The sequence below is a fragment of the Benincasa hispida genome, chromosome 12 (assembly GCF_009727055.1).
Source record: "Benincasa hispida cultivar B227 chromosome 12, ASM972705v1, whole genome shotgun sequence".
Lineage (NCBI taxonomy): Eukaryota > Viridiplantae > Streptophyta > Magnoliopsida > Cucurbitales > Cucurbitaceae > Benincasa > Benincasa hispida.
Window position 1 is genome coordinate 44,910,588 of NC_052360.1, and position 23,678 is coordinate 44,934,265.

Below are 23,678 nucleotides of genomic sequence, written 5' to 3' on the forward strand. Positions count from 1 at the left end.
TGTAAATTTGGATTCAAGTTAATTGAAAGTTAGAATTTAATTTTGGGATTTAGAATTTTTGGAAAGAAATTATTTAAAGTTGGTGAATTTATTTTTAGGTTATTTAATTAATTGGAGAAGAGGTGAAAGATTTGAGTTTGATATAACATATTTATTAAGGAAATGAATATATATATATATATATATATATATATATTAAGGGTTTTGGAATTTAAGAAAAGAAAAGGAATATGGAATTTTCAAACCCCCACTTTCTCACTTTCTCTCTGGTTTAGACGAACTTTGGCTGCCACACCGTCGATGTCCACATCCTTTCCTCCGTCAAGTTGCAACCATGTCGCTCCGACCTTCACGTTGCCGGATCTGCTCGTTGTTGGTCCTCCTCTCTTCCTGTTGTTGTCCTCTGTCGAACGCTGTCATGAGGTTCGTAGTTTTGGGATAAGATCTAAATGATTTTCATGGTTTTGTTGAGGATCTTGAATACCCAATAAATAACATGTTTAATTATCATTTCAATCATGATTTTGGAGGTTGAATTTGAAAGTTAGGAGTTTAAAAGGTCGTTAGCGTGCTGTTAAGCAGAGTTAAGGTGATTTCAGCAAGAATTTTTGTAAGATTTGGGGTTTTGTGACTTGTTCAATTCGAATGTAATTTATACGAATTAAGTTATTAAGTTTTTTTGGTGATTTTGGCGTGATTGAATGCTTAGGTGTGAACCTAAAGGTTAAATTTTATTTTGGTTTATGTACAAGGATTTAATTCAAAGATTGTGGAGATTAGAAGGGGTTAGTTGCTCAAATATTTGGTTCGATTAAGGATTCAAGAATTTCACAAAGATTCAATTGCTTTTTGGTTCAACCTAATATCAAGGTAAGTAATCTTACTACTGGAACTTCCCACGGGCCAGATACTAGATATACGCCAGCATGATAGATGAATATTATAACAGAACGATAACATGATAGATGGATAGTATAGTATGACCGATATATGTTCTTGTATGAGAATCTGAAAGATTTATTTGTGCACGTAGAGACTTGCATGCTAGTAAGAGGTGATACTTGATTCATTGAGGGTGTATTTGATATGAGGATATAGAGGTATATATGCATGCAATATAGCCATGATGTTGAGGTGTATATGTATGTTATAAAACCATATTGTAATAATTGTGATGTTGAGACTATGATAGTGTCTTTACTGATTAGTTAGATGCCCACTAGGTATTGTGTTTCCTTCGGGATTCACCAGATTTTGTTTCCTTCGGGATCCACCAGATATTGTGTTTCCTTCGGGATTCATTAGATATTGTATTTCCTTCGAGATTCACTAGATTGTGTTTCCTTCGGGATTCACCAGATTGTATTTCCTTTGGGATCCACTAGATATTGTGTTTCCTTTGGGATTCACCAGATTGTGTTTCCTTCGAGATTCACCAAATATTGTGTTTCCTTCGGGATTCACCAAATTGTGTTTCATTCCGGATTCACTGGATTGTGTTTCCTTCAGGATTCACCAGATTGTGTTTCCTTCGAGATCCACCAGATATTGTGTTTCCTTCGGGATTCACCAGATTGTGTTTCCTTCGGGATTCACAAGATATTGTGTTTCCTTCGGGATTTACCAGAGGTAATGGACATACTTAACTACAGTAGGATTGAAACCAGTTTGTCATGTATGTATGTGTCCCATGAGAACTAGAGCAGTTTTTATGTTCCGCCAGAAGTATGCATCTAGAGGACATAGATGCCTAGCCCAACCCCCGTAGTGAGGTTGCTTACTGAGTATTTTATACTCATCCTTTCTCTTGTTGTTGTTTTAGGTAAAGGTAGAGATGCACCGCCAATTGACAAGCGAAATCTGTGATCGAGCCACTAGGACCAGTTTTATGCTTCCGCTCATGAGATTTAGATTTCTTTTTCATATTTTTCTTAACTTTCAGTTTTGATGTTTGAAACTTACTATTAAGAATTGTTTTCAAACTTATTCGTTATCATTTATGATTTATGGGTACCCTATTGTTGTTTTTAACATTTGAATTTAATGAAGGGCTTTTGAACTTACCTTATTTATTTAGCATTTATTTCACCATAAAAAGGTGTTGTTTTAAGGTCCATCCATGCACGTATTTAGTAACGGTCTAACTTGAGTCCTAGGAGGTCGGGTCGTTACAGAAAAAATACTTTTTTTGTCCTCAAGTTTTGAAAAATATGTGCATTTAGTCCATAATATTTTAAATTTATCATTTTAGTCTCTGAGTGTTTTTTTTTTTTTTTTTTTGGCAAAGGTATTGGATTTAGGTCACATTTATGTCGGTGCATGAAGGGTGTAATTTGTGTTGATTCCAATTGGATGACTAATTGGAATGAGCTTGAAAGGTAAAATGTTTTTTATTGTGTTTGTTGGTGTTTACTCATCAATTTTTTCAAAATCAGTGTCGCTATCATTGAGGCAGTTTATTTCACATCATTAATTGAAACGTAAAATTAAAAAACTAAACTACCCTCATCAAATGTTTTCCTATTGACAACACGCCTTAACGAGTATTTCATACAATTTGTCGACCGTTTGACACCATTCCTCTTTGCTTCATCAAGCTTCAACTCTATACTTCTATTTTCTAGGGTTCCTCGAAGCAGTTTGTTCCCTTGCCCATGTGTAAGTTGAACATTTTTTGCCATTAAACTTGTTTTCTTTACTTTGTTTTATATTGAGGTTGTCTTCATTTACCTGTTTAAACAACTATAATTAGGGTTACAATCAATGTATACGTCCTACTTGAACGGATTAAATCCCAATGCAGACTAAAAGGTTAAGCACACAAATTTTTCAATTTAGAAAAGTTACTTTTGAAGACTAATTTCTTTAAGAAAATCCTCTGCATGATCCTCCAAGGCCACAAATCAACACCAACAAGAGTTCTTCTCTGCTATTCTCTTTGGACAAGGAGGTTGGAGGGAACCTTTGTGGAAGAGAAGGAAGAATTCAGAGAACCATTTCTCTTCATGTGAAATAATGGAGAATTTGTGTGAGAGTGTGAGGTAGAGAGAGCAATTCAATTTTCACGTAAAGAGTAATTTAAAAAATGCAGACTCTTCTGCAATTAAAGGCAAAGGAGCAGAGGGTAACTGCCCCCCTCCCATTTCCCTCTATCCCACTCTCCTGTCATGCATGAGAGTTTAAAGTTAATTTAATAAAATTAATCAATTAAAATAAATTAAATTAATTAAACATCCAATATTTAATTTAATTAATTTCAATCATATTCTAAGTATGCATCTCTCACATAACCCATAATTTTAATATGAATCTTATTAATTTTAATTATAACCTATAGTTTTAATATAAATCTAATTTATATTAATGAATATTTGTATCTTATTCAAATATTAATACTCTCATGTTATATAGTTTAATTTCTAAACTAATTCAAAATTAACTATATATTATATTAATTATATCATATGCAATCATATTATTTTTGTATCATATATAATCAATTCCCTTTTTAATAATTTGAGTTTTTCAAATGCTTTCCACTTAAAACCCTTGTTTAATCTATTTGGGAGCTAGCAAAGTGATCTAATGGATTTACAGTTATAAGCTCTAATGATTCGTGATTAATTAATTAAACTTTTTAATTAAATTAATCATCATTCATTAACTATGGAGCACTCCATTAAAGACCCATAACTGCACTCTATAGACTGCAGTATATTTATGTGTTCATTGAATTAACTATATTTCATAAGTCAACCCTTCATAAGTTGTTCATAATTACAGTTGGGTCTAATTACCTTTTTACCCCTATAGTTACCTCTTTTACCTTAAGTACCACTGATTCTTTAATGAGCAATTTTGTTTATGACCCTAAAATAAACAAAGTCCCTCTCGGGCCAGTGAAAGAGTGAGACTTCCTTGTTCAAGTCCCGAACTCAACACTTAAGGGAACGATTTGTCTACTTTCCCTAAAGTCTAGAAGAAATGAATTCCATTTGTATAGTTATATGCCCAACTCCACACTCGATATCATTCCCAAAATGGTAGGCATACTGAGTCTGTAGCTAAGATCACTCTCACTCATGCAAATCAGGGAACGACTCTTATGAACAGGAGTTTATAACTCATTCAGGATTAAGATCAAGTTATATGGTTATCGTTTAAAATATAAATATCTTCAATTAATGGTGTTATAAAGAGAGATTATATTTCATGGTTCGGTTTTATACAGACTCACTTTATAGGGTATTCCCACTTGTATGTCATCCCACGAACAATTCAGATCAAATCGTCTGTAACACTTTTGACTGTTGTAACACTTACAAAGTAGGTCGTATTCATAGTGTTACCAAGATAAGGTACCCAACCTTATCCATATACTATAGACCTTTCAGGTTATTCCTTGAACACGATCCAGTTGTATGTCACCTACATACTAATCAAGTTACAATAAATAACCTCGGATCTTAGTTTATTTGATTTTGAATTATGCAACATAAAGTAAAAATACTTTATTAATTTAAATAAACACTTTATTTATTTATTAAAAATTTGTTTACAAATTTACACAACTATGAATACTGATTCATTTCAATTTCAAACTTGCATGTTCGCTACCGTTACTTCTCTAGTATTAATAAGATTTCATTACCATCTTCATAAGTCATCAGTCAGTAATCCTTTCGTTTATCGTCACTATTCGACATGACCTAATTTATTTTATGATTTGATCATACTTACCGACAACGATATTGTTTTTCGATTCGCTCATCCATCAATATGAATGTTGTTTAATGTTTCGTCCTATTCCTATTGTTTAATAGTAGTAAGTCGATATTTGTAAGTCGGTAAGTCAATAATTTGATAGCGATAAGTCGATAGAGATAAGTCGATAGCGATAAGTCGATAATAGAGTCGGGAACGACGAGTGGATGAAATCATGTGAATTTTCTTGCTTGCTAACCGATATTTTAATTAAATGTGACAACTTCCAGATAACACATGGCAAAGCCTCGATACCAGATCCTCCGGACAAATGTTTTCCAACACAATATACAAGTCTATCCCATATCAAGACCGCAAATGTGGCTATTAAGAGGAAACTCAGTCAAACGCAGTTCGATGTTTTCATGAGAACAATAATTGGTTGCTATATTTACCTGAATATCATTTTCAGCAGCGAAGTAATACATGAGGTAAGTATAGGGTCAGATGCATGAGGTAAGTATAACAGCGATGTAATAATTGGTGGGGACACATCTGGCAATGACTCCGTGGGGACACATCTGGCAATGACGGAAGAGCAAGACTTCCTCTTTGTACACATTTTTTTAGGTTTATTTTGGAATTCGAAAATTGACTAATTAGTTGCCTTGGTTCCCTGGCAATGACGCCAATTTGTTAGGTAGGAAATTGTTGTCGCCTACAACCCCTAACTAAGCAAATAATTTTTTTCCGTCGAGCCTACAACCTATACTAAATGATAGTACAAGAGGTAAGTATAGGGTCAAATGCTTAGGGAATATATGCACTAGTTATGTTAATTGATGAATTCTATGTAATTGGGGGGGTATTTGCAAAAGGAATAAAAAAGAAACATGCAAGAAATGAAAAGATTCTTAAGAATAGTTTAATTGATTTTTAATTCGATCATTAGATTTGAACATATATGAAAACTCGTGAATTCCACAACCTATTAAGCAATGCCTAATAGCCCAATTAGTAAATCAAGAATTACATTCTAATTAACCTTAATTAGTAAAAAACACTTACACGACAGCCATTTCATGTTTAATCCTAATTTGCATTAAGAATTAGGGTTCTTTGTTGTGACATCCTATGAATTGGAAATCCTAGATCCATAGCATGATTTATTGGATGAAACTAAATTAGGGTGTACAAGTACAAATTTAGAAAAAGTCTCAGTCTATACAAGAATTCCTATTTTTCACAACTAATTCTACAATTATGCAAAGCCACCATGTAGAAATTGCATACAAGAATTCGATAAATCTGAGTTGTCAGTTCATTTGTATCAAAATTCTATTAAGACTAAGCTCAATAATCATCCAGGAATCCATGGAAATTCATAAAGAAAATACAAAAATCCTCAAGAAGTAAAACTATTGAGCTCAAAAGTAGACCGCAAGGGGCACTGCCAAGTTCAACCGAGCTTCCACGCAACCAAGGAGGATCAGGAAAGAAGCAATGTCAAGTTGTGACATTGCGCAGTGGAAAGATTGAGGAAGGAGAAAAGAAGTAACAAAACAAATCAACTTCCGTCGCAACTAAGCCTGAGATTGTGGCAATGCAAGAAGAAGAAAAAGAAAATGAAGCAGTAGAACCTGAGGTTGCGTCAACCTCAAAGTCAAATGAAACAAGAACCGTGAAAGTTCAGTTACCACCCTTTCCTCAGAGGCTAAAGAAAAAGAAAAACGAAGAGGTACAGTACCAACGCTTCCTGTCTAAGTTAGAACAATTACATGTTAATATTCCTTTCAATGAAGCGATTGAGGAAATGCCTGCCTATGCCAAGTTTCTGAAGGACATGGTAACTAAGAAGAGAGGAGCTGGAAAATTTACTACGGTGGCACTAACGCAAATTCCAAATCTATTATCCCACCGAAGATGAGCGATCATGGGAGCTTCACTATTCCTTGCTCCATAGGAGGACTCTATATTGGGCAAGCCCTGTGTGACTTGGGGGCCAGCATAAATTTGATGCGCTGTCAATCTTTCGACAATTAAATGTGGGGCAACTTTGGGCCGAAATGTTAGAGATATGTATGAGAAGTCAAAATTTGTGCCTACATGTCATTTTTGTGGGGTTAAAGATCATAATAGACCAAATTGTCTGAAATTGAAAAATGCTCCTAAAAATAATTTCTTGAATAAGAATAAAGTACAAAATCAATTAGTTAAAAATAAATTCTTGCCTAATGTGGATTGTTATTCTTGTGACAAAATTGGTCATAAATTCAACATTTGTTATTTGCCAAAATGAATGCTATTAATTTTAGAATTAATTTGAAATGGGTTTCAAAATCTTTGCTCATTAACAATGAAGAACCTCGGATACCAAATCTTTTGGTTGAGCTTTTCTTCTAAGTGCGATTTTAAGAAGTAGTTGGTTGCTTCGACTTTAATTGGAGAATTAATTCAAATTTGAGCAACTAAAAAGCTTGCTTGAATCTAACAAGGGAAAATACCTTATTTGGTAATTTTTATTTTTTAATTGTTGAAATAATAATTCTTTTGGTATCTTTATAGAAATTATCTCTTGAATTGTTTTGAACAGATAGAATTTAAGATCTTGTGAATTACATTGATTATTGTGTTTAATTTCATGAGAAATGACTGTATATATATATCTACTTGGCATTTTTTTTTTATTGCTTATTATTTAGTTTTTTGGTCATATTAGATAATCGTTTTATCCTTGTAATTTTCTTTGAAAGTATTAGGTAAAGGATATTGAGTTTAGAATATGTTGTTTATTATTCAGATGAAATCGATTAAAATTTTATAAGATGCATTATGGATATAAGTTATGTCTCTTCCCTGATTTTATAATTTGTTTTGATGATTATTTAGAGTATTGTTGAATGAAAAATTATTTCAATATATGTTGTTTGTTTTACCTAAAGAAGAATTTATCATTGAGCATGTTGTATTGATAGAAAGAATTACTAAATTCCTTTTAATAAGGAAGTATTTATATAATTAGTTTATTTTATTTATCCCCATTAGCATGTTGGTTTCAAAATCAGTATAAATTTTATTTGTAATGCTACAAAAGACTATATTTTGTTTTAATGTTCTCTTTGTGTAGCATAATAGGTGATGATGTGTATTTATTTTTATTTGGTTCACTATTTGTTTTTCAATAATCGGTGTTTATTTTATATTATTTGATATTTTGGTACTCATTTGCTTGAATAATTTTATCTCCTTCGTATTTATTGAAATTTCTTTAGAAGAAGCATGCATATTTTTATGGGGAGCTTTTCCCTTAATCAAATTTTTCCTTTAAAATATATTTTACGGTCAAATAGTCAAATTTCTAATATTTTATTATTATTTTTAAATGCGGTAATCAAGTACTAACATGTGGCAGCCAACGGCTAGTTGATTATTTTTCTCCTCTATTTAAAGACCGAAAAGATTGAAAAGATTGTCAAAAAAAAAAAAAAAAATCTAAAAAATTCAAGAACCTCTTGAGAGCTTATTCTAATTTTTGTTTACCAATTTTTTAACTTTAGTTTTTGAATTTTTCATAGCCATTAGAGGGCTTTATTTGTAAGAAGCTTATTCTTACAAAGTTATAAGGGTTTCTCTTGATCCCAAAAAAAGAGTTGTTGTAACGGTTTAATTCTCGACCGTTGAAAGAATCAGAATTGTTCTTGCTCCTAGAAAAAGAACATTGTAGCGGTTCGACTCTAAGTTATGGAAAGAATCAAGTTTGTAATGAAATACCCAGGAGGAGCTTGAGAAGTAAAGTAAGTCGGGTTGTGTCAAACCACTAAAAAATCATGATGTCAAATTCTCTATTCTTCTCCTAATTTATTTTTGCAATTAATTTTTGTTATTATATTTTATTACATGAACTTAATTACAATACTTATTCTTGAAATCAATTGTTCATATCTGTTTATTTTGATTGGTAGTTCTCAAATTTCTACCTCTTCTTCGTCGCATTCTGAAATTAGTCATCATAGAATGGTGTGGTTAAAGCCTCTTTTGAACTTCATAAAAATCAATGTGGATGCAATGGGGAGATATTCCCTCTTTCTATTTTGGGCTTGGTTATGATTTCTGGAGACTCCAATGGAAGTTTAAGAGCCTTAGTTCTTAATTGTTTGGACTTTTGTCCTAATCCTCCATTGACAAAATTAAAGGCTATTATTGACAGAAGAAATTTCATATTAAACTAAGAATTTTAATGCAATTTCTTTTTTTTATATGTAAGAAGAAACTTGAATTTTGTTGCTCATGAAACTACTAGGAGAGTTAGGTGCTATAGAATTTCTTGTGTTTGGTGTTATAATTTTCCCAATTGGATTTTTTATTTTGTAAATAAGGACATTGACTATTCCTATTCCCAAGAGGTTTAATGAAGTATTTCTTTTTAAATATATATATATATATATATATTACCAATCTTGTTATTGGAATAAAAAGAGTAATTTAAAGTATTATTATTAATTTTTTAATCAATTTGGATTGAGTTTATTTGCATGTAATTATTGTTTAAATTACATGTTAGCAAAAAGTGTTTAAATTTGTTTAATTGGCTCACATTAGTAAAAAGTTTAATGAAAGATTTAAGGAATTAGCCAACTACATAACTAATATTTCACAAATATCTTAAAATTTAGTAATATTTCATAATTAGATTTTGGAAACATTTTGAGACATTTGTTAATTTTTGATAGATTCTCTCATCTTTTAATTTTTTTTAAATATTTTTAAATAAATATATATATCATTTATGGTTGTACTATTTTATTTTATAAAATATCACTAGTTACATTATATCTCATCGATAAATTTTCAAAATATTCAATCCTTTCATTATTAACATTATTTTCAAATTTTGACTTTGTTTTTGTTATTTGCTCATTTTGGTTGATATTTATTTAATGCATAATATTTTAAATTAATGTTTTTTTCATTTTAGGAGATTTTGTTTATTTTCTTCCATACTCCTAGTTGAAAATTGTTCACTCCTCTATTGAGATCTCAAAGTAATATATTGAAAATGTAAATATACATTATATATACCATAGTTTATTTTTTGCATTTTACAAATACTCTGAAAAATGTAAATATATATCGAATATATTTTTAGGTGTATATATATATATTGTACAAATTGTATTATTCATGCATTTATCAAATATGCCCTGATTTATTTCTAGAGAATTCAAATATATAGTGTTGTATATATCAAATATACCTTGTTTTCTCCTTCAAAGTTTCTTGTCCATTCTTGTTTTCATTTATATGTTTAAACTCAGTAAGTAGTTCCGCCTGACTTGGGGATTCTTGTTTTATCATTTATGAGGGCAATAATTTTTGGATTTTGAGAAACTTTCTTTACTTGTGTAAGTTTCAAAATGAAAACCGTTTTAGGAAGTTCATAATTACAAAAAACTTTTCTTACATGCTTCTTTTTCATATTAATATTGTGGTTTTTTTTTTAAAAAAAAAATATTAATGGTAAGAGGGCCCAAAAGATAAATTGAGTCAGATTTTTATGGAAAATAATAGTCTATTAAGCTATTCATGTAAAAAATATGAAAGTTTATACAATTATAAATTAGACATATCTATTTAAGCTAAATGTGTAGAAAGCTCAAGTTTAATTAGTTTGATTTAATTATATTCGCCTATTCTAGGGTTGCAATACCGATCCTATATAAAAGACATAGCTAATATAAATTTTATTTTGAAACTAATAGATTCAATGTTTCATTTAAAATTATCATAAAAATTGATCCATGGTATATTAGAGGTTATACAATTCACAAAACAACTGCTAAAAAAATGCATATAAGCTAAACTCAGGTATAAGTAATTTGCACTCCAAGCACAAACTTTAGAAACCCAGACTTTCAAACCTTGCCTCTAAAGTCCAAACACATGCATTTGTGACTTCCAGGCTTCAGAATCCCCTCAAATAAGCCTCTATACATTTTATTCTCAGTATTTTGATTCCGAACATGAGTGCCAAATGCCCCCTAGGACCTTGGGTTCATTTCTTATTTATCTAAGTTATCATTAACCATAAACATATAGGTTTAATGACTTAGACTCCTAAAGATAATTTATAAAAGGTGGAATAGGTGTTGAATCTGGTTCACCATTTTTAAGTTTGTGTCAGATACAATTGCATAAAATGTGACATTCTCTAACTGAGGGATATGTGTGAATTGAGTCCCTTATTTATTTTCATTATCTTTTATTCAAACACGATAATCATGTCTCAAACTATTTTTTCAGCTACATTCAGTTGCATTCTTGAGGAAAATCTTGTTCATTGATCAAAAATTTGTTACATTCGTTTCCTTGAAAATGATATTTGAAATACTTCCTAATATTACTTGTTGATAGTGTGCGCTTGCACTAGAGATTTGAAGGTTGTCGTGTAACAACCCGATATAAGATATCTTATAGCACAAACAAGAAGGGCTGCATTCATTAGGTTGATAGAAACAACCCAACACCTGATAAAACAATAATAACCAGAGAACAAACCTTTATTTACAAGAGTAACAAAAGTTGTTAAACTAAAACTAGGAAGCACAAGTTAGTTTTCTTTCAAAAGAAACCATGACACTTTAAATGTACAACTCTTCCATTCCCCTATAAACTTTTAAATGCCCAACTCTTCGATGCTATGCAAACCCTTCTTGAGACTTTACCTAGCTGGTGGGTTAGTTGGCTTCCAATCAGTAGGGCTAAGTCCTGGTTTACAAGCTCAACATATATAGGAAAACGATATGTACCTTAGCCTTCGAAAACATTGATGTTAATAAGAAATAATTAAGCTTTACATACATAAATTCTCATAATGTGTTTTGTTAATGCATATCAAACATCAAAGTCCTCGAGTTGTTCAAGCTAATAACACTTTCTAATGACTTCTCATAAAATTCAGCTCACCCAACAACATCATAATACAACATTTATAGTTCTAAACAATTACAACAAACAAGTCTCAACCTCGCAAACAATTGAAGCCTTTCAATAAGATTAAGCTATTGAAACTCTTTTAAGACTTTATTTAAATAACTCCTATGGTACAAACCTAGCAGAGCATCACATCATCTTAAGCAAGAATTTCAAAGAGCCTTAACCCAATCCCACCAGCAATCCTATTTTTCTTTGTTGTTTGGAGTCCAAAATTGGGCAATCTTTCAAATTTAAGCTTCTTTGAGTTGTGGGTAAAATAGATTGGAACCATCCCAATCTATGCTAAGCTCAACTTGGCCAAAACGTAAAGAAAAACAAACTAAAACTTACAATTTACCCCTTTTTCCACTTGTATCATCTTTTTCCCTGTATTTAAGTTTATGAATCACTAAACAATCACTTGAGCTAAGAATATTTGGTTGGACGAATGCTGAAATTTAGAGGATCAAAATTTGGCTAAATGTTTGAACTATGCATGGAATAAAGTTGTGATACTTAAGAAAATTATTAAGTGAGGAGGCTATGCGTTGAACTTAAAAAAAATTTAGGAGTTAAGCACGCAATGGGACTAGAAGGGGAAAAGAGTGAGGAGTAAAATTGGTTAAGTAGGAGAGGGTTGGAAATGTGAGGGTTTGATGCATGACTCGTTGGAGATTGGGAATTTGACTAAGTGTTGGTAGGAAAAGAGTAGAGCTTAAACTTTGTTGGGAGTATGAACAAGTTCAACTCATCATCCTAGATTTTTTTTTTAGGATTGGACACATGGTTGAGGTCCATTGGATGCATATTTTGTAGACAAAGGAAATGTTTATCTAGGGAACATGTACAAATGCAATACATTACCTCAAGTTACTTCTTGAAGCATTGGACGCATTCCTGGGTCAAGGAAAGCCACATTAGATGCATGCCAGGACAAAAGAATACCACCTTGGACGCATCTAGAGTTAAGAGTACTTGGTTGGATGCATGAGGAAAGGCTATGGCTGGAATCTTAAGGGTTATTAATTGGCTAAGCGATTGGATGCATGATAGGTAAAAGAGGTAAACCTGAGAGGGGGTGTGACAATTTTTTGTATGAATGGCCCATTCACATGCCCCTTATGATTAGTGGTCCGCTCCCCACAAATGTATGAAATCCAACATTATGCTTATGTTAAAGCGCACTACCGCATTTTATAACATATCGTGTTAGGGATGGTTATGTCTATTATAGTCCTAATGTGATGGTCATCTTTACCTTGATTTTTATTTTTCTATTGTGTTTTCCTCATTTTTCTCACAGTTTATTGTTTTGTTGTGAGAAAAATGAAGATCGCGAAAGAGATAGTCATCGCATTAAGGCTACATGGCTCATTTCTAACACAATATGTTATAAGATGTTTGTTGTTTTTCCCATTTTTTCTCATAGTTTGTTGGAATTTCTTGAAAAATGTGAAGATCAGGATAAAGATGGTCATCGTATTAGGGCTATAATAACTAAGTCATCCTTAACACGATAAGTTATAAAAATGTGATAGTGCATTCTGACGTAAGCAGAATGTTAGATTTCATACATTTATGGGGGGCAGATCATCAATCATAAAGACCCTTCTGAAAGGTCTATGCCTTCTTGAATCTTCTTTACCATCTAAGGGCATGTTTATGTATTGACTATATATCCTTTCATAGATATGTGTTACCCTTACTAATCGATTTAGGCTTGTTCGATGTATTTCGTTGTTCATCTGGCTTGAATCACCTTAGTAGCAATTAGTTGAATCATGTATTTTATAGCTACCTTAAAATGCATGCTTTAACAAGGTTCAAAGATAAAATTGATTAATTGGTTAGACTATCTAATTGGTGGATCACACAGTGGAACTCTCAATCATAATGTGCATGTTCTTAGTCTTAAGACGTCTCTATAGAGCCCAAAAGGACTAAAGCATGTAGTTTAATTAGAGCTTAGGCTTTAATTATTAAATAGGGTACTTGGTTGGTTTAATCGAACGATTCAGCTTCCTGTAGCACCAATGAGTTTGGTTGAACCAAGTAAGTTGTTATGCACACATAAATCGAATGCATATTTAATTAACGGAAATCGATGATCAAAATTGCATAGGAATCCCTCTTGCTCTCAAAACTAGATTACTTCTATCCTAGGGTTACATTTACCCGTTGCTTTTATTTTTTGCATATTATGTCTATCGACACCAATCCTTCCTCCCCCTCCTCCTGTTTACCGCTCTAGCTAGAAAGTTTGCTTTACAAAGCTATAACTTGCACTTCCATGCAGATCGACTCGGACTTGTCACTATTGCTACGCCCTTGTAGCAGTAGTTGTTGAGCTCGATTATTATAAATTTTATTTGATTATTAGAGGTTTGCAGGTGATAGTAAATGCCTACTATCATTGTCTTTCTTGAATTTTTCCCATAATAACACAAATTTCATTTTTTTTCCCTTTCGAAAGTCCTCCTGATATAATTTTTTTATTTGAATATTTTTGTTTTCTTGAAAATATTTTGATCCCCAAATTTGTGGTGGGATGATTCATGGGTGTTCTTTCATCATAATATCTTCTTCTTCGAGCGATATTCAAGTTTTCAAGATGTTCAGCAAAGGCTTCATCCGAAGAATCTGAATCTTCCATCATATATCCAGATAATTGACCTCCGAAATCTCCTCCCAAGTGTTGGATTTCATTAGTTCTGATGGGCTAATTAAAATGTTGGTTCTTGCTAGTGGATCTTGAATTCCTTGAAGTTCTTGAAGTCTTGTCAATTGATTTCCAAGAGCACTAATTCTTGGCTGGTTTTGCTGATTAAGATGTTGGTTTCTTGGTGGAAGACTTGAATTCCTTGAGCTTCTTGAAATCTTACCTGTTGGTTTCTTGAAAAACGGATTTGATTGGACCGTTGGGCCCTTCATCGATATTTTCACCTTCTTATTCTATCCAAATCGCCTTAGAAACGTCATTAGAGTCACTAGAATCACTAGAATCAAATTTTGAAGTGGATAATGATAAGTTCTTTAAGAAAATCGGGTATTGGCAAAATTAATATGTTGGAATTCTTCTTCGCACTTGAGTCAAAACACTAGCATTTTTTTAGAAGTAAATTTGATTTTCTTGCTTATACCAACTGTTGTATTTTTCTTGGACATCTTCTTTGGTTGGTAATAGTTCATTCTTGCAAAATTTTGAAAAATCTTCGATTTATTCTTTCTTTCTTGAAATTTCAAGGGTTCCCCAAATTGGATGTGTGCTATTCGACAACGAGCACAGCTCACGAAGCTTCCTCTTATGATCAGTGTTGCTAAGAGTTTCTTGATCTTCCACCGAAGCAGTCAAAGTTGGCCCAGAAGCCTACTCTGATACCAAATTTATGTAGCTCAAAGAGATAAAGGAGAGCTTTCTTCAAGAACCAAATCAAAGTCTTAATTATGAATCAAAAGTTGTGTAATACAAAGGAGGACTCTCTACTTATAAAGAATTAAAAGAATCCTAAAATGATAACAAAAAAAACTAAAAACTAAAAACTAACTGGATAACTAAAATGTAATTAATCCAGGATTAACCAAGATTAATTTGAATTTACCAAATTATCCCAATCTTATTATATCATTCTATCTTGAAAACGAAATGGAATTAGTGAAAAATAAGTTGGAAGAATGTTAGATGAATTAAGATGCCTAAATAATGAAAATTGGTATGTGCCAATTCCTTTACAAAAGAAAGAGCCAAGATAAGTTGAAACTAATATTAAGGGCTTAAACCTTGAAATTGGAAATCGACTTCGAGAAGAAATATTATGGACGTTATTTGTGATCGTATAAAGCTGTGAAACAAAATGAGTCGTAAGGTTAATTCAAGGATCAATGACCATTACTAGATTATTAAAAGATATATCTCGAGACTTTCTAGAGTTAGTTTTTTTTTTTTTTTTTTCCCTTGAAGTGCAAGATTGATTGGTACAGATGAATAGAGCATCAAGATGGAAAGTAGTAGGAAAAGTGAACTCTATTCAGTTAACGCAGTGAAATTGATAGAAAATGTCAACAAGAGCGTAACTTAACTAACATAGTATTCATACTATCAAGCTCATGATTTGAGGTTCAATTCCCCCACCCTACACTTTAATTACAATACCTTTTAAAAAAAATTGATAGAAAATGAATGGAGGTCGTTAAAGGTTTGAAGTATCCATGATTTGATATACGTTATAAGATTTCATGAAAGTGTTGTCTCAAAATGATTTGAAAGAACCTATATGAGTTTCCTCTATATGTGATATATGTTTGAAAGATATAAATGTATGAGTATGCTTTGCTGTATGTTTTAAGAATCTTAAGAATGTTCTATGTTTAGAAAAGTATGTGATATACGTTATGAAATGATTTGTATTGATGAGATTTATGATGTTTTAAACTAAAATGAGATTTATGATGTTTTATAGTAAAACAAGATTTATGGTTATTTTCCTATGTACTACGTGAACATGTTTCCGTAGTATACATGATGGTGAACGCAAACGCATGCATCAAATTATAATATAGTAAAACGGTCAAGAGACCAACTATCGTCCTCTGGGAAATTGGTTTGACTCTTTTAGCTATTCAGAGATCTTTATAATTTATTTAGGGGACCGGATTGTGATGGAAACTAATTTATCTAATCCTAAAAAAAAACAAGAAAAGAAAACACCAGGGTGAAACTAGACAAAGACACGATATAGGGTATGACTTCTTTAAATGGATTAAACCAAATTAATTATTTAGACCTTAAATTGATTTCATGCAAATTATAGACCTAGGAATCTTATATCCAAGTATCCTCTTTTGAGCTCAACCCTTTCTAATACCTAACCATCGACCTGAATTTTTTCTATCGCTAGATTAACTACAACATTAAGTTCCTCCATCGATAATCTCTATTAATCTCCTATCACTTTCGTACATACTTTGATTAACAGTTTAACACGCTAGATCTAACCCAACGCCCTCTCTCTCGAGCAAGACATTAAGTAAAGAACATTCAAACAATGGCCAATTGTTCAAAAGCATTAAGAACAAGCATGCTAAAATAATTATGCAGAAATTAAATCCAAGAAATAACCAATTTAACTTGAGCAATCCATAAAACTAGATCAAAACCCTAGAAATACAAATCGGTCACTGATGGTTACAATACAAACATAGACCATTCATGAGGTTTCCAAACACAAAGGAACAGAAAATTTAAAAGGGAAGAAGATGCAAGTTGTGTTCTTGACTCTCGTCCTCGAATCCGAAATCGCAACCCAACGAACTCTTCAAATATTCGATCCTTTGAAGCTCTGAGATACCATCTTTGTCCAGAATTACACTCCCTAGGGAGGCCTCACCGTAATATCGCTTTACACTCTCAACTCAGCCCTACAAACACTTCTCCTTTCAATTTTGGTGCAACTCTACTTTCATAAGCAATATTCGCAGTGTTGAAATGTTGCAAACCAGCATTGCAACGCTGACTTTTATTTAATGCAGTGTGCTTCATCCAGAGCGTTGCAATGCTGCAAGGAAGGGTTGTGACGTTTACCTGTTTTCAAGTGCTCTCGAGTCTGCAGCGTTGCAACACTCGCGTAACGCTGCCCTACCTCTAGTCTTCACGATTTTTCTTATTTTTTCTCTATTTTTCCTTATGATCATTGTCCTAGGTCAAAGTTTTGACCTTCTTGGGGTATATTGGCCATTAAATCCTCAAAAATTGTTGTTTTTTTCCAATTACTCGGTTTCCTGCAATTAAACATAAAAAGCATCGAATATCTCATATTAAGCATAAAACTAATTAAATTCTAAGCCCAAAGAATGAACTTTTGGAGTGCATGTCACCACCCCAAACTTATAAAGAAATTCACACAAGCATGTAAATGATTCAAAACCTCATCATTCAGAATAAACATATTAGATCTATTAGCAGAAACTTTCAAACATATCCCAACATTAAAAGATTTCAAGGTCAAATCTCATCATCTCCCACGTGTGTGTACTACATTTAATTCAAAACACAAGAACTAAAGTTAGGTTCAAGTGAGCTTCTCCAATTTTCTCCCTACTCTGGCTCATGCACCAATCATCAAGCATCCACGCATTTCAAGAGAGTAATATGTTCACTAAGGTGTCTTGCCTTTATTATTTTTTCATTTTTCATTTTTTTTTTCTTAACAACAAAAGGACCCTAAACTTGCATCATTTTACCTAGGGTCACTAGCTTTCACACATCTACTGCAGGAAACCGTACCTAGTCAATTCCCATATGTCCTAACTGATTACAGCAAAGGCGGCTCTTTTTACCCTCATCTATGCATACTCATTACAAGTTTAAATAATAAAAAGATATTTCTTTTAAGCACATAAGTATATACTCTATTTTTTTTCTCAAAGGCAATAATAATATTCTTTTCTTTTCCTCTTAGTCTAACATTACAAACCATCATGCACATCCCTCTAACTGGTGGGACCTTTCGAGGTGACAACCAAATACACTCAACCCAACCCTACTTTTAGTTAAAGTTTCCAAATTAAAGTGACTATGTGCTCATGCTATAGGAGACTCAAAGAGAGACTTAAAGATAACTTAATTCAAGATTATGTCATTCTATTTCCACAGTAGATCATCTAACATGCAAATTTAGAATAACTCATAGGCAATCATAATCACTACATCCTCAACAAATTTCACAATTAAAGCACAGGATCATCTTTTTAATTAAAAAAAAATCTTCAAAATTCAGCCACTCAAAGTATTTGATCAATTAACATGCATAAGACAATTTTTCTAAGTAATATGCATAGCAGGATAAAAACAATCAGACAAGCAAAAGTATGCAATACTTCCCCCACCCCAAACTTAGAAACATGCATTGTCCTCAATGCAATAAAATAAAGCACAGCGAGTGAGCGAAACTGGCCTGATTAGTGAAGTAATCCACGTGTGTTAGGCTTGCAAACCACTGCTTTATTTGAGGGCTCCTGTAAAACATAGATCAGAAAAATATAATAGTCCAAACCATGAGCATTGAACTAAAAATAAAAATAATAAAATAAACTAAAACATCTAAAAAAAAATAAAAGCTTGGGTTGCATCCCAAGAAGCGTTGAGTTTAACATCTAAGCTAGACGACATGGGTGATTGTTCGTCAAGGCATATAAAAATTCTTCCATTTTTCAGGTCCCTTCTTGCTTGAATCATATAACCTACAAAGTCTTGTATGCTTTCTATCTTCTCCTGAGTACCTGAAAGCAGAAAATTATTTTTGGTACTTTGAATTTTTGAAAATAAAAAAACTGAAAATTAAAAGTAGACTCAAACTGACAAGACTCATAAGAATATGAAAGAGGAAGATCAATGGCAGAGGAAGATCAATGGCATGAGGACTCTCAAGTGATGGAACATAAGACTCTTCAACCTCAACCTTAGTCATTTGAACTTCCTTATCTAAATTAGGCACAACTTCTCCCTCAATCTCACGAGCCGAATCTTTATATGACTCTAATGCTTCCAACTCATCCCCATCATCAGAATCTACATTAACCAATTTCCCTATGGTTGGGAATGTCTTAGAACTCGCAGTTCGTATTAAACATTCTATTTTATTCAATAATAATGACTTGTTGATTTTGCATCTTATTATGAAAATCCAATAAACGCATCATTGGCTATAGCCTGAATGTTTTAACTTTATGTAGTGACATAAACAGGATCAAGTTGACAGTGTATGGCCTAAATGGTCTAATGAGTAGATGAAATTGGGTATTTCATCTTGATAACACTATTGGATGCGGCTCACTCTCTAGTTGTTGTAAGAAGTTGTAAGATGCTACAAACGATGTGATCCATAAATCGTTCATGTTGAGACATGAAAGTGGTGGCATTATATGCAATGAGTTTGCATATAGACTGCACCACGAAAATAGTCACTTTTCTTTATAACGACCGTTTACTGTTAAAACTAACTATTTCATTTATTATATAACATAGGTTAACTCGATCTTAATCCTGAGCTAGCTATGAACTCCTGTTTGTTCGAGATTATCCTTTGATCTGCAGACGATGAGAGTAGTCCAACAGCACTGCTCAATAAGCTTACCATTTTGGGGATAAGACCGGATGAATAGTTGGGGACATAACCTTGCAAGATGGAATTCACTCCTACCCTATTTAGGATTAGCAGGTAGGTTGTTCTCTTAAGTACTGACTCCCAGTGTTGAACAATCGGGACCCCGCCTTCTCATGATAGAGAAAGGATTTGATTCATAGAGATCATGAATCAGAATTGTTCATTAGAGGATCAGTAGGAACTTAAGGAACAAGACGTATTCACAGGGGTAAAACGGTTTTTTTGACCTAGTTGTGATTACGAACAACCTTTGAAGGATCGACTTACTGATTATGGTTATTAAGTGGACATAATATATCTACAGTGAGGGGAGTTCAACTATGGGCTATAGTGGAGTGTCCCATTAGTTAACAAACGGGGGTTAGATTGAACTAATGAGTTTAGTCGATTAATCTCGAATCGTTGGAGCCCATGATCTATAGGTCTACGAGGTCCCCTTGCAAGCTCGTAAATGGATAAGCTTTAGGGTAGCTTGAGAAATTAATTTGAAATGTTCAAATTAAACGGAACAATAGAATATATTTAAATATGACTTAAATATATGAAGATGATTATTGTGAAGAAATTAATTTAATATTTGATATTAAATTAATTAATATTTTAAATTAATTTAAGAAAATCATTTTTGTATTAAAATGGTTTTAAAATCATTTTTTTTTCAAAAAGAAAATGGAAAATCATTTTGCATGGTTGCACAAAATGGAGATTAAATTTTCTCCATTACCTTCATCTTCATCCTCACACAAAGGCCATTATCGTCTTTACAATGATTCTCCAAGCATGAGCTGTAAGTCATGCACTCCACTTCTTTGCATGTTCATCTACTATATATAAAGAAGATTTGGGTCATTTAAGGATAATGAATATATAATTTTTTAGAGAAAATTTTTTGCGAGAATAGACTATCTTCTTTGTTCGGCTATGGTGAGTTCTTCTTGGTTCTTCACTTCTTCAAGTTGTTCTTGAGTCCACTCCAAGAGCATAATAGGGAAGGCTTTGAGGTAGTTCACGGTGATATCAAGTGAAGACTACTGCTGCACACACGGTTTCTTGAAAAGTTCATCAAAGATATGATCTTAAAACCCACTTTTAAGAAAAGCATGCTTTAGTTTCTACCAAAATTATTGAATTTGAATGCTTATGGATCATTGATACTTCCACTACATGTTATTTAACTCTTTCACCTACCTCAGTGGCATTAGAAATATTCTTCTCATACAAGGCTCTAAATGCATCAATCATCAGACAAGTTGATCTCCTAAACATTTCAGGGCTACCTCATTTTCTACCATTTGGACTCCTATCCTATCCAACCTCTTCCTCTCTTCCATACAAAACCTCCTAAATTGGGACTCTAAGAAAACTCTTTTAACTGGTCCTCTAAAGAAGGTTTCTCCTCTACTGGAGTTGGATAAACATAAAAACTGCTATGGTCTTAGGATGGGTAACTAATGGGATATGGGGATGGGTTGAAAAACATTGGTGGTGGGTGGTGGTGGACCTAAATTAGGTTGATAAAACCCATAAGGGCACCCAAAATTATAATAAGGTATGATTAAACAAACATCACAAGAAATCACACAAGAGAAGGCTTAAATAAAAAATCAAATCAAATAAATAATTTACACCCTAGATTAAGATCAGTCAAATCTCTTAAATATTAAAAGAAGTCAAAACACAATTCCCCAGCAACGACACCAAAAACTTGACAAGGCGCAAGCACACGCATCAAATTAAATATAGTAAAACGGCCAAGAGATTGAGTATCATCCTCCAGGAAATTGGTTTGATTCTTTTAGTTGTTCATAAATCCTTCTAATTTTGTTTAGGGGACCGGACTGTGATGAGAAACTAATTTATGTAATCCTCAAAAAAAAAAAAGATAACACCGAGGCGAAACTAAGACAAAAACACGTTCTAGGGTATGACTTTATTAAATGGATTAAACCAAATTAATTATTTAGACCTTAGATTGATTTTCGATCTATAATTTGCAGGTATCCTCTCTCGAGCTCAACCTCTTCTAATAAATAACCATCGACCCGAATCTCTTCTATCGCTTGATTAGCTACAGCATTAAGTTCCTCCATTGATAATCTCTATTAATCTCCTATCACTTTCGTGCATACTTGATTAACAGTTTAACACGCTAGATCTAACCCAACGTCCTCTCTCTCGAGCAAGACATTAAGTAAAGAAGATTCAAACAATGGTCAATTGTTCAAAAGCATTAACAACAAGCATACTAAAATAATTATGCAGAAATTCAATCCAAGAAATAACCAATTTAGTTTGAGCAATCCACAAAACTGGATCAAAACCCTAGAAACACAAATCAATCATTGATGGTTACAACACAAACATAGACCATTCATGAGGTTTCCAAATACAAAGAGGGAAAAAGATGCAAGTCGTGTTCTTGACTCTCGTCCTCGAATCTGAAATCGCAACCTAACAAACTCTTCAAATCTTCGATCCTTTGAAGTTCCAAAATGTCACCTTTGTCCAGAAATACACTCCCCAGGGAGGCTTCGCTGTAATATTGCTTTACACTCTCAAATCAGCCCTAAAAACGCCTCTCCTTTTAATTTCGATGCAACTCTACTTTCATAAGCAACAGTTGCAGCGTTGCAACACTGCAAACCAACATTGCAATGCTGATATTAATTTAAACGCAACATGCTTCATCCAAACAGAGCATCGCACCGCTGCAAGGCAACATTGCGACGCTACCCTATTTCCAAGTGCTCTCGGGTTTGCAGCGTTGCAACGCTCGCATGATATTGCCCTGCCTCCAGTCTTCACGATTTTGTCCCTTTTTCTCTATTTACCCTTATGATCATTGCCCTGGGTCAAAGTTTTGACCTTCTTAGAGCATTTTGGCCATTAAATCCTCAAAAATTGCTCATTCTATTCCAATTGCTCGATTTCCTACAATTAAACATAAAAAGCATCAAAGATCTCATATTAAGCTTAAAACTAATCAAAGAACGCACTTTTGGAGTGTGTATCAATACACCACCCAGGTTGCCAGGGGATTGTCAGGGCCAAAAAGGGTCGAATCCAGAATTCAAATCCTAAGCCTATTGTGTGGATGATGTTACAAATATAGATCTTTGGGATCCAACATAACATGCATATAGGCTTTAGGTCATGTGTTAGGGTGCTTAGCCCTTTGAAGGCACCTTTCAATGCACGTATGACCAGTGCGTATCAAGATTACTCTACGTCAATATGACCAGGATATGGGTACAAGTTTGGTGATGCATTTATTCAGCTCATGTCACTATTTAAGAATTGTTTTCCTGAAATTTATAAGTATTTATGTTATTTATGGTTTGCAGATCTTGAGTTTAAAATGTTACTGATTTGAAAAAATTTATCAGCTCGTGATATTATTTATGAATATTTTTTTCTAAAAATTAGATTTATACGAATTGATGATCTTCTGTTCAAAGATTATTACAATACAACACATTTACATATTTATGAATTACTACTTCTGATATGAAATGTTTCCATAAAACCTATTTTTCTATAATCTACAACTCACTAAGCTTTCTAAAACCTATTTTTCTATAATCTACAACTCACTAAGCTTTCTAGTTCTTCTTTTCTTTTTATTTTCCACCACCAGATTGCTCAGGATTTAGTTGATAGTTGCCGCTTAACTCATCAGTTTCTTTTTGTTCTACTTCAGCAATCTAGCTTTACTAAAATCAAGATTTTTCTCATCAAACTACATCCGTTTACAATTTTTTATGACGGATATTTGGAAAGATACGATACATGAGCTTTACTTGGTGCAAGAGAAAATTTGGTACAGATGGCTACATTGCTGAT